The sequence below is a fragment of the Rattus norvegicus genome, chromosome 2, assembly GCF_036323735.1.
Source record: "Rattus norvegicus strain BN/NHsdMcwi chromosome 2, GRCr8, whole genome shotgun sequence".
Classification (NCBI taxonomy): Eukaryota; Metazoa; Chordata; class Mammalia; order Rodentia; family Muridae; genus Rattus; species Rattus norvegicus.
The window spans coordinates 187311770-187323651 of NC_086020.1; the positions used below are offsets into that span (position 1 = coordinate 187311770).

An 11882-nucleotide genomic window follows, 5' to 3' on the forward strand; every position below is an offset into this window, starting at 1 on the left:
AATTAGAATATTAACTTCTATTGATTCTAAGAACCTCACGTCTCCAGAGAGTGATACAAACAAATGAATGTACATGAAGAGACCAGACCTGAGCTCAGAGGCCTGAGCAGGGGTGGGAGGAATGGGAGGGGGGAGGGGGGAAATAGTTTGTAAAGTGTTTCCCTTGCAAGTGTGAGGATCTGAATTCTAGCCACAGATCCTCCACTTTAAAGAAAAAATGGGGCATGGTGGCATATGCTCGGAATCCACGCGCTGGAACATTGGAAATAAGCAGGCCCCTGAGGCTCACCCGTCAGACAGCCTAGCCTGCTTGGCCAGCTCCAGGCCCATGAGCGACCGCATCTCAAAGAGGGTGAAGGGCTCCTGAAGAACGACATCTGAGATTGTCCTCTCTCCACACGTGCGCATATGCACCTGCACACACACCCCACAGAGGAGAGAAAAAGAAAAAAAGGAGAAAAGTGGGGACCTCAAAGATGACTTTGTGAAATAGTTTTAACAACGCCCCCCCCCATTTCGTAGTCATGGAAACTGAGGTACCGGGAAGGTCTCTCTAACCCTGAAGTGGTTTCTCACTGACCTCTGAATGAGAACATATGTCTTTGAAAATGGTGAAATAATTCATGCTCCAAACAAGGGTCAAAGGCCACCCTGGCCCTTTGCTACCAGATAAGCTACTATTTCTGAAAGAAAGAAACAAAGGCCAGGGAAAACAAACATAAGCACCACCTTCATCCTCATTCACAGATCCCATTAGAAACCTTGCAGATACATCCTTACCATGCATGCACTGAGACTTAGTATTCACTGGAACCTGTCCACGGGTGAGGGAGGGTTCCAGCCCAGCGGGCCTGAGTAGTTCCCACAGAAAAGGATCTATAATACACCTCATGGCTGTGTAGTTACAGCTATACACAGAATGGTTAAGATGGTGCTCAGACCACCAAAGCAGAGGTGACTTTTGTAAAATCTCAACCTGTGGTTGGCTACTCTTCAGCTTCCAATGGTTCATCAGCAGGAGCAAAAGCTGATTAATAGCACAGCAAGCCGACTCTGAGTTCAGGGCTTGGGTCCCTTCCCTTAATTCTTTCCTTGAACGTCAGAGTCTCTACCTGGGCTGGAGTGATGATGGCTCAATGGCTCGGTAGTGAAGAGTGATTGCTGCTAAGTTTGGTTCCCAGCACCCACATCGAGTGGCTGCAACCATCCGTAACTCCAGCTCCAGGGGATATGACGCCCTCTTCTGGTCTTTTCAGGCATCCACTCATGTGTGAATAATTTTAAAAAATCTTTAAAGTAGTAATTCCTAGCACCGGTGTTTCATTCCCCTGGCCAGCCAGTATTGAGTGATTAGATGTTAGCCTCACTCCTAGGAGTCATAGTGTGATGAGTCTCGGGGGTTTTTGGTTTGGTTATGGTTTTGGTTTTAAGCAGCAAATGTGACAGCAGAGAGACAAACGAGGCCGGAGGCACTTGGAGATTCTTTGAAGAATTATTTCCATCGTATGCTCATGAGAACAATAGTGAGTCTGGGAGAAGCTTCCAAAATGAGTGTCCCTTAACCCTAGGAGGTTCCGGAAGCCCTGCCGTCAGCCCTCGTAGTGGCCCCTGATAGTAAGTAATCAATAAGCAGGAGTGGCTTGGGGGTTTCCTGTGGGTCACTTGATAGTTATCAGACATTGGTAGAAACTAAAATTTTATCACTATTTCAATTAAGAAGGAGAAAAACTTAACATTTAACAATTTATGGCTGTCCGTTCACTGGAAGCAGGGTCTCATGGAAGCCAGGCTAGCTTTGAACTCTGTGAAGCTGAAGATGATCTTAAATTCCTGACCCTCCTGCTTTGCACAGCCTGAGTGCTGAGCTCACAGTTGCTTTGACCAGGCCTTGTACCAGGCTCTGGAAATACAACTTTACAAAGCGGACATGGCCCAGCACAGTGGACATGGCCCAGCCTTTTCCAGCTTGTAATAAGGGGAGGGCCTGTAACGCGAGTGAACAGACAGATTCCAGAATTTCAGATCATGTTAAATGCCATGCAGGAAGCAAACCGGTGGTAGGCCAAGGCTGCAGGGCCGGTGTGTACAGGAGTGTGAAGTCCTTTCTGAGGAAGTAGTGTGAAAATTCACATCTGGCAACTGAAAAGCCAGCTGCTTGACGAGCCGAGTAGGGAATCCAAGTTCCTTCTAGGAAACGCCAAAATACAGTTGTGCTTTATTTCAGTGAGGCCTAATGTTTTTGAAAGATGAACAGTTCGAGCGGTACCCACACCAGAGCTGCCTGGCCTCCATTGCTACAAAATGTGCATTCCTTTCCCTCGACAAACCTCAAGGGACAGAACGCTTTTCACTGAAGCAAACAAAGGAACACTTAGAAAAGCTTTGAATGAAAGCAACTAAATAACAACATCGAGTTGGACAAAATTATCCCACCTAAGGCTGAGATGATCATTTCCACCAGGCTCTACTCCATTCTTGGTCTTCTGGGCTAGGATTGTTCCCTGGAGTGCGCATAGGAGGGGCGATGGGGTTGCTCCGGGGCTCACCTAGCCACAGGCCCAGGGCAATACCAGGACCTGTGAGCAGAAAGGAGATAGGAAGGAACCTACTGTGCATTCCAGAGTAGCCTTGGCATCAGAGAAGTCAAAACATGAGACCTCACGTGCACAGCGGGCAGCGGGGATATGGGTACATCAGGGAAACCAGGCTATGGAAGCTGCAAATGACACCAGGCAGGCGGGCATGTCTGGAACATACCTCAGCAGCTGGGGACCACAGCCCCTGATCCGGGTTTGGGGGTTGGTCTCAGACTCAGTGGGGGAAGACTGATGTGGGCAAAGCCAAGCCTTCTCCTGACGGCTGGGTCATTCACCAGGCCTGAATTCAGAGTCTCAGTGCAGTACAAGGTGAGGCTGTTAGCAGAATTATAGCAAGATGCTGTAATATGCTGCTGAACTCTCAAACTAAACAGGGGATCAATAGTGAGAGCTCTGGCCAGCTCAACAAGCCGTGGTGGCAGATAGGGAGACCATTCGTCCTGAAGCCCAATGTTACTCTGAAATCACTCCTTCACCTACAGCCCTCGGAGGGCAGAGTTTGGCTCAAGTTCCTCTGCTCACACCCTTACCTGGCTGAATTTTCCATTACCCTGACCCAATGCCCTTGTAGGTGTGACCCTTGATAAAAAGAGTTTCCCAGAGAGAAAACTCATGCCTGAAGACTTTCGGGAATGTTCATTTTATTGAGCTCTGTAGCATAGCCAAGGCCCTCAAGGTGCTACCAAGCCACAAAGGGCTCAGGGCTGGGTAGGAAAATATGTTATACCTTTCTGGGATTGTCATTTAAGTGGGGTGGGTCATGGTCTGGAGAGCCTTAAGCTTATAAGAATCTGATTTGAAGGTACGCGCTTGAAAACCAGCATCAAAACCTGTATAGGCTACAGTCGGCCGGGTGAAGGTCAACTTGAATTTGGTAACAGCAATGAAACCAACTTGCAGTTAAGACTAGGCACTGGGCTAAGGCTTGATGTGTAACCATTTCATCCTCACAATAATCCCATGAGGGGTTACCATTTCATCCTCACAATATTCCCACTGAACCTTCACAAGGAAGATCCAAACCTACACAGCCAGCCCACACCACAGCTCACATCTCTGTCTATGTTCTTTCTCTTACGTGTTTATTATATCTTAGGGGGAAGGGGAGCTGGAACATTATGTGTACAGCATGTGTAAAAGTGGGCTTATGACAGCAAGGCTCTGAGCTCTGGAGCAGCCAAACGAAGGCAGCTGTGATGGGGTCTTTGGGGGGTGTGTGCTTTCACTCTCTTTCCTTTGTGAGCTATTTTAATGTTACCACGTTATTTTAAAAATAAAATTTTCATATATTTATATTCAACCTTTGGACTAAATTTGGTGCCGTCTTGGGTGGCTGCCAGGAGCTGCCTCTCCCCATGTCCACTGAACTTATACTTGAGAACATTTTCCTTTGCTTGAGCCTTGACAGTACCCTTAAATGGAATAAGGTTAGCAAGAGGCGCCATCCTGGGTCCAGGCTGCAACTGTGGCAGCAGATGGTCTGCCAGCTGCGGACTCTGGAAATGACTGTGCGCTGGAGTGGGTGGGAGGCTGACTTCCACCCCTTGCTCTTGCACACCTCTGTGTGGTAAGTGTGAACAGCACCCTACTCTACAACGGGTCGGGGTTTGGGGCCGTCACCTGGGAGGATGGCAGGCTGACCGGCCACTCAGGACTTGTAGGATTTATTGCATTACGAGGAAGAGGGGCTCGGTGGGGCAAGAGGGGAAAGGGCACCTGTCGGTTCTCAGAGCAAGGGGAACCTGAGAAGGACATGTTCAGGAAGAGCTCAGAAGAGGGGGTTGTACTTGGGTAGCTTTGAAAAGGGAATACAATTTTGTTATGTCAAGGGAGACATTAGAGTTGGAGGAAATTGTACAAGTTTACCTCCTCACACCACCCAAATGCACACCACACCGCACACACCATGCCCCACACAACACGCTACACACCACACACACCACAGCACACACCGTACCACACCACACACCACAGCACACACACCATGCCCCACACACCATGCTATAACCACACACACCACACCACACACCACATACACCACACCATACACCGTACCACACACACACCACACACCGTACCACACCACACACCACAGCACACACACCACATCACACACACTACATCACACCACACACCACAGCACACACACCACATCACACAGCATACCATACATACCACACACCATCCCGCACCCCAGCAGAACATATAATAGAATGGTATTGTTTGTTTCCGAACCTGAGAGAAATTTTGAGAGGAACTGAAGGTGATTCTGAGGCCAGGAGGATGATGTGCTTTTGAAAGACTAGAAACTGACTTTCTCAGGGGTAGGGGCTATGCTTCAGAGTAACCAAATATGACGGTCTTTCAGACCCAGAGGCTGGGAGAGTGGCCATTCAGGAAAAGGCAGAGCTCCAATTGTGGAGGCCTAGGAGCTGGTTAGGTATGGGGTGGGGATGGTAGCAGAAGAAAGCCAGAGACAAGGAAGAGGTTTTAGGGCTCTGTGATCATTTATTTGCTCAATAAAACTGAATTCATTCGTTCATTCAACAAAACTAGGTGTGAGCTTGCTGTGTGCCTCAGAGCACCAGGATGCGGGGATTGGAGATGAAAGCTGAGTGGTTTACTAGGCATCAAGAGGGTAATGAGTGTGTCAGACTCCTTTCAGTCTCACTTCCTGTCCTTCCACAGTACCTGCCTCCTGTTCCAGCTACCTGATCCAACCTCACACAGGAAAATGGGACAGATCCTATCCTCGCTCACCGGAACTTTCCCCATGACGCGGTCACAGGGCACTTATCAGGGGTTGTACTAACACACAAGCAACCAAAGCAGGAACCAAAGCAGCATGGCTCAAACCTCTGACTACCCGTACTGCAGAAGCCCCACACTACCCCTGGCCCACTACCCTGGCAGGGCTTACCCTGGCCTGCGGGGGTTTCTTTGGGGTGCAGGCCTTTGGACTGATCAGCTAACCCGGTTTGCACATACTTGCTTAACTCCCTCTTCCCATTGCTTTGGCCTCTCTCCTGCCTCTCTCCCCCGGAGCCCACTCTTGTCTCTAGAACTGCACACCCTAATGATAAATCAACACACCAGCCTCTGCCTCCGTCTCTGTTCCAAATGCTAGCGCTGTTTGGAATCCAGCTCCTCTCAATGGAACATCGTGGAATGTTCAGGCCAAGGTCAGAAAATTATTACTTCACTTCAATGACAAGTATGTATGTGCAGGTAAAAATAATTGTGATGTTTGAAGTGTCTGTCCTGCCTTTGCTTGGCTCTGTAGGGCTCTCATGATGTCTGGTGTCAGTTTGTGTGATTGCAGCTTTACAGGAGTCCATGTCAGCACCTAGGACAAGAGGGGGCTGGTAAGAGATGCCTGGAAACCTCTTCCAGCTTGAAGCTCTCTCCATTCCTCAGGTCCTACGTTTTTCTGCTGCCTCACTTTGTACATGAGCTAGTTCTTTTTAAAGACTTGTTTTCATCCCGCAAGTTTTAGTTACATGTATGAGGTATGTCTGCGTGTACATGTGAGTGCAGGTGTCTCTGAAGCCAGAGGCTCTGGGTCCCCTGAGAGCTGGAGTTACAGGCGGTTGTGGGCCACTGATGTGGTGCTGTGAACTGGCCCGGGGTCCTCTGTAAGAGCCGTACGAGCTGTTAGCCATCTCCCGAGTCCCAACAGACTAGTTTTAAAAACAGCCTGTCCTTCCTGCCTCTGGCTGCTTGTGTCTACTGACGTGGCCCGGGTAGAAACTTCCGTGAAACACAGAGCATGCTCCCTCTCCAGCACATACTTGGTTGTGCAATGGCTCGTCCGAAAAGCTGCTGTTCCCAGCAGTGATCTGGAGTCTTTCTTGGGGGCTATCTGAGCCTGTGACTGTTATTATGACTTTGGGGATATCCTGTGCTCTCACTCTCCCTCCCATACTGATAGCCCTCGGTGGCTGCTTTTTCCTTTCTAATTTTCAGTTGGAAAGGGGAAAGGTATAAAAGAAGTCATTCTCCCTTTCCCACCTCACCCCAAAATATTCTCAAAAATGTAGTTAGGTTAAAAATCCCACATTCACACCCATTTATTGGGGCTCTATCCTAATATTTATATCAGCCTTTAGGTATTTAAGACATGTATTTACTTTTTGTGTTCATGCATGTGTGTGTGTGTGTGTGTGTGTGTGTGTGTTGCGTCTCTGTGTGTTGTGTCTGTGTATGCTGATAGGATAGCAAAGGAAAGGCCTTGTGCCACAGTATGTGTATATGTGTGTGAGTGTATATGTGTGTGTGGTGTGTGTGTGTGTGTGTGTGTGTGTGTGTGTGTGTGTGTGTGTGTGCTGATAGGATAGTGAAGGAAAGGTCTTGTGCCACAGTGTGTGTGTATGTGTGTAAGTATGTCTGTGTGTGTGCTGATAGGATAATGAAGGAAAGGCCTTGTGCCACAGTGTGTGTGTGTGTGTGTGTGTGTGTGTGTGCATGTGTGCGTGTGTATGTGAGTGTGTCTGTGTATGTATGTGTCTGTGTGTGTGCTCACAGGTTTGTGAAGGAAAGTTCCTATGACACAGTATGTGTATGCACAGAGTGTGCATATGTCTGTATGTCTGTGTGTTTGTGTGTGTCTGTATGTCTGTGTGTGCATGTATCTGTGTATGTGTTTATAGGATGGTGTGTGTGTGTGTGTGTGTGTGTGTGTGTGTGTGTGTGTAGTCTGATGACAACTTACGGGGGTTGGCTCTCTGCAGTTCTCTCCTTCACATGGAGCTTAGGGATGGAACTCAGGTGTTGGCATCGTGGTAAAGACTTGTACAGAATGAGCGATGCACCAGTTTTTATCTGGAGGGGTTTCTGGCTATGGAAAGTGGCCAAGGTCATGGTGGTTTTTCTCTCCCCTCTGGCTCTGGCAGGAGGGCTAAGAGTGTGGAGGTGTTGAGTTCAGGATGGCCAGGGCACTTCAGCTGGTGAGAGTGAAAGGTGCCCTCTGACAGCTGGTCTGGAACCTGTCAGGGTGTAGATAGATCGGCTCTGTGTGGCAGCTAAGCTTTCAAAGGGAAACACCTCTGGCTTTTCAAACACGACTTTTTCTGTTTCCTCTCCCTGGCACCTACTTAGACCCTGCCAATCTAAGTCCCTCTTACTCCCAACACTCTCCATCCATGCGCCGGCTTCCCTCTCCCACCCAACCAGGCAGCTGAGTTAATTAAATGCCCATGACTCACCAAGTGAACCCTGGAAAGTCAGTACACCTGACGTTTCTCACTGTCACCCTCTCTCTCACCCAGGGGACATAGGCTTCTGGAACTGGGAGGGACTATTAGCAATAAAAATGGAACTCTTATTTTCCAGAAAATAACAAAGCTTCTAGAACTCACGCCGAACAGCCGTCTGGTTTTAGTTTCCACTCACTTCTGGGCTCTACCTTGTGGTCGTCCAGCTTCTGAGCATTTCCACTCACCATCACCACGAGGTGCTTAGGCTTAGTGGTCCAGGCTTCACAGGCCTGGTGGTGGAGTTCAGCTTTGGTCTTTATGAGACTTCTTGGCGTTCTTGTCTCCTTGTCGGTAAGACAGAGGAGCAGCGCCTAACTCCTTTAGAGAAGGCATGTACATCACCTTGTTTCTATAGCTTCATGGTGGCCTAACGGAGTCTGCTCACTCAGGTCGTTTCCCCGATCATCTGCAGAGAGCTTTTGTAAGACGCCTCCTAGTTTGTTTGTTTGTTTGTTTATCTTATTTTTATTTTTAGTTAACATTTTTCCCCAGTTGAAACCTTTGCTCCTGGAGTTCCCACCCAGCATGAGTTGCCCAACGCAACCCAGTGCATGAGAGTCGGTAACAAAGCCGCAATCAGGAACCCTGTTCCTGCTCAGGCCAGGTGCCCTGTCCTACGTGCTGCAGGGACGAAATGACAGCAGTGCAAACTGCTGTGACCATTATTCCCCTTTCAGAAGTTGGGATGACAAAATGCATTTTCTAAAGCGTTAGAGCTAGTTGGGGGTTTGGGGCAGACAGAGGCTGATAGACTCTCATGTCTCTTTCCCATCTGATGTTCTGACCTATGATGAGTCCAGCTTTGATGAGGTCCCTTCTGCTTCATCTACCTTAGCAGGTCCGGGTGGGGGGATTTGATGATGAATATAAGCAGTGGCCCAATATAAGTTGTCTCCATTTCCCTATGGACATCTTAATATGCTAAAGAAACAGGCACAGAAGGGCTCTGACCCGCAAGTATACTGGGGACACAAGTTTGAACCTTTGGTTCTATATAAAGTTCTGCATCAAAACCACAAACATAATAATCTGCCTCCTGAGAGCCTGTTCTGTAGAGATGATAGCCAGAAGCGTGGATTGCCCACGTGGGAGGCTCCAGGGGAACTTCTCCTGGAGTGGAATACAGAAACAGGGTACCTAAGAGTCATCAAGGAAGAAAAGACACTGAGATAATACTCAGACACAAACTTTTGCAATGAGTCCAGAGCTCTGTGTCTGTCTATATTCTTAGAGCCTAAAGCTTGAGAAAATGTCAACAGAACATGCATTTGGGTGCCACATTGAAACACAAAAGCACTTGTACAATGAAGTCATAATAGTCCAGGGGCACATGTAGTGGCTAAACCAGCATAAAAATCAGTTCAACACAGCTTCTCACCCGGACTCCTTAGTAGTCTGCCAGTGGGAGATCTTCATCACCCTCTCTCCACTTCCTCAGTTTTCACAGACCACTTCAAGGACTAAATATGCATGACTGCATCTCCATCCATGATGGCCAGGCTCGTGTCCAGATCGGCAATGCCTGCTGGGAGCTCTACTGCCTAGAACATGGCATCCAGCCTGATGGCCAGAGGCCAAGTGACAAGACCATTGGGGGAGGAGATGACTCCTTCAACGCCTTCTTCAGTGAGACAGGAGCTGGAAAGCATGTACCCTGGGCAGTGTTCGTAGACCTGGGACCCACAGGTATTGATGAAGTTTGCACTGGCACCTCCCGCCAGCTCTTCCACCCCGAGGAGCTCATCACAGACAAGGAAGATGCTGCCAATAACTGTGCCTGTGGTCACTACACCATGGGCAAGGAGATTGTTGACCTTGTCTTGGACAGAATTCACAAGCTGGCTGACCAGTGCACAGGTCTTCAGGGCTTCTTCGTTTTTCCACAGCTTTGGTGTAGGAACTGGCTTGGGGTTCACCTCCCTGCTGATGAAATAGCTCTCTTTTGATTACTGAAAGAAATCCAAGCTGGAGTTCTCCATTTACCCAGACCGCCCAGGTTTCTACTGCTGTGGTTGAGCCTTACAATTCCATCCCCACCATCCACACCACCCTGGAGCACTCTGTACCTTCATAATAAACAATGAGGCCGTCTATGACATCTGTCATAGAAACCTCAACATTGAGCGCTCAACCTACACTAACCTTAACCGCCTTATTAGCCGGATTGTGTCTTCCATCACTGCTTCCCTCAGATTTGATGGGGTCCTGAATGTTGATCTGACAGAATTCCAGACCAACCTGGTGCCCTACCCTCACATTCACTTCCCTCTGGCCACTTATGCCCCTGTCATCTCTGCTGAGAAAGTCTACCATGAGCAGTTTACAGTAGCAGAAATCGCCAATTGGTTGCTTTGAGCCAGCCAACCAGATGGTGAAACATGACCCTTGCCATGGTAAATACATGGCTTGCCGCCTGCTGTACTGTGGTGATGTGGCTGCCATTGCCACCATCAAGACCAAGTGTACCATCCAGTTTGTGGACTGGTGCCTCACTGGCTTCGAGGTTGGCATTAATTACCAGCCTCCCACTGTGGTACCTGGTGTGACCTGGCCAGGGTCCAGAGAGCTGTGTGCATGCTGAGCAACACCACAGCCACTGCTGAGGGCTTGGCTTGCCCTTATCACAAGTTTTAACTGATGTATGCCAAGCGTGCTTTTGTGCACTGGTATGTGGGTGAGGTCATGGAGGAGGGGGAGTTCTCTGAGGCCCATGAGGACATGGCTGCCCTCGAGAAGGATTATGAGGAGGTTGGGGCAGATAGTGCTGAAGGAGACGATGAGGGTGAAGAATATTAACTCATGTGCTGCACCTTTACACTTCAGTGGTCTCATCTTTGTCTTTGTGTGTGTTTTAACTGTCCTAAACCATCAATAAAGGTGTTTCCATTTTAAGTGGGAAACCGGCATTGGTTCATAGCTTTCCCCCCTTCCCCTTTAAGAGTGCATCTTGTTAGATAATTCAGGCTGGCTTCCTGCCCCTATGCCTCAGTGGGTGCTATCATGACACTATAGCTGTCACTGTCACTGTCCCTGATTTGGATCATGAATTTATCACCCAGTGAGTGGGTCCAGTTGAGACCAGTGATTAGTTGATCATTTTCAAGTTTCTATTAGGTGCTGTGCTTACCAATGTAAAACAATGTGTACTTTAAGCTGGAGAGATAGCTCAACAGTTAAAAGCATTAACTGCTCTTCTAGAGGACCTGAGTTCAATTCCCAGGAACCACATAGTGGCTCACAACCATCTGTAATGGAGATCCGATGCCCTCTCTTGGTGTGTCTGAAGACAGCTACAGTGTGCTCACATACATAACATAAAATAAATCTTTTCAAAAAATCAGTCAAACTGGATCAAAGACCTTACCTGTAAGACTGAAAAGTTTTAAACTTCCAGAGGAAAAGATAGTCAAAGATACTATAAGATAGGAACACAGCTGAGGACTATCTGAAAAGTGCTTCGGGCCACAGGAAATAATACCAAGAGCTGACAAATGAGATTGCATGGAATTTAAAAATTCCTGCATAAGAGAGAAAACATCTTCAGAATGAAGACACAGCTTATAGAGGAAGACACAACAAATCCACATCTTTGCCAGCAATATAACCAAGGAATTGGTATGCAGGCTATATTAAGGGATCAAAAAATAACATACCCATTAAATCCAAATCAATAAAATGGCCAATCTTGGTTTTCAACTTGAGTGCATTTGAATATATGAAAAGCCAAGCTTCAAAGCACTCTTGTGAGAGATTTTCTTAATAAAATTATTAGAAGCATGAAAGCCAGCCCTAAATCTGGGCCATACCTTCTGGAGGCAGCCCACACAGAAGGACATGGAAGAAGGAAACTTTGTTTTTTGCCTCATGACCTCATGCTCACTGGCGAAATTGCCTATCCTGTTGCCTCAGCTAACATTAAATCAACTTCAAGATTCCAATGTAGACTGACGTAGGCTTAGATTTTTAAAGACCTACTTTAAATAAGGGTCTCAAAAAGTTTTCCACTTTTAGCCCACTGTCCAAAGGTAGG

At 47.8% G+C, this 11882-nt stretch overlaps 1 pseudogene; it reads left to right on the forward strand.

Annotated features, from left to right (window-relative positions):
* The first annotated feature begins 6894 nt into the window (after positions 1–6894).
* tuba1c-ps5 (tubulin, alpha 1C, pseudogene 5) lies at positions 6895–10743 on the forward strand (annotated as a pseudogene).
* Positions 10744–11882: the final 1139 nt, after the last annotated feature.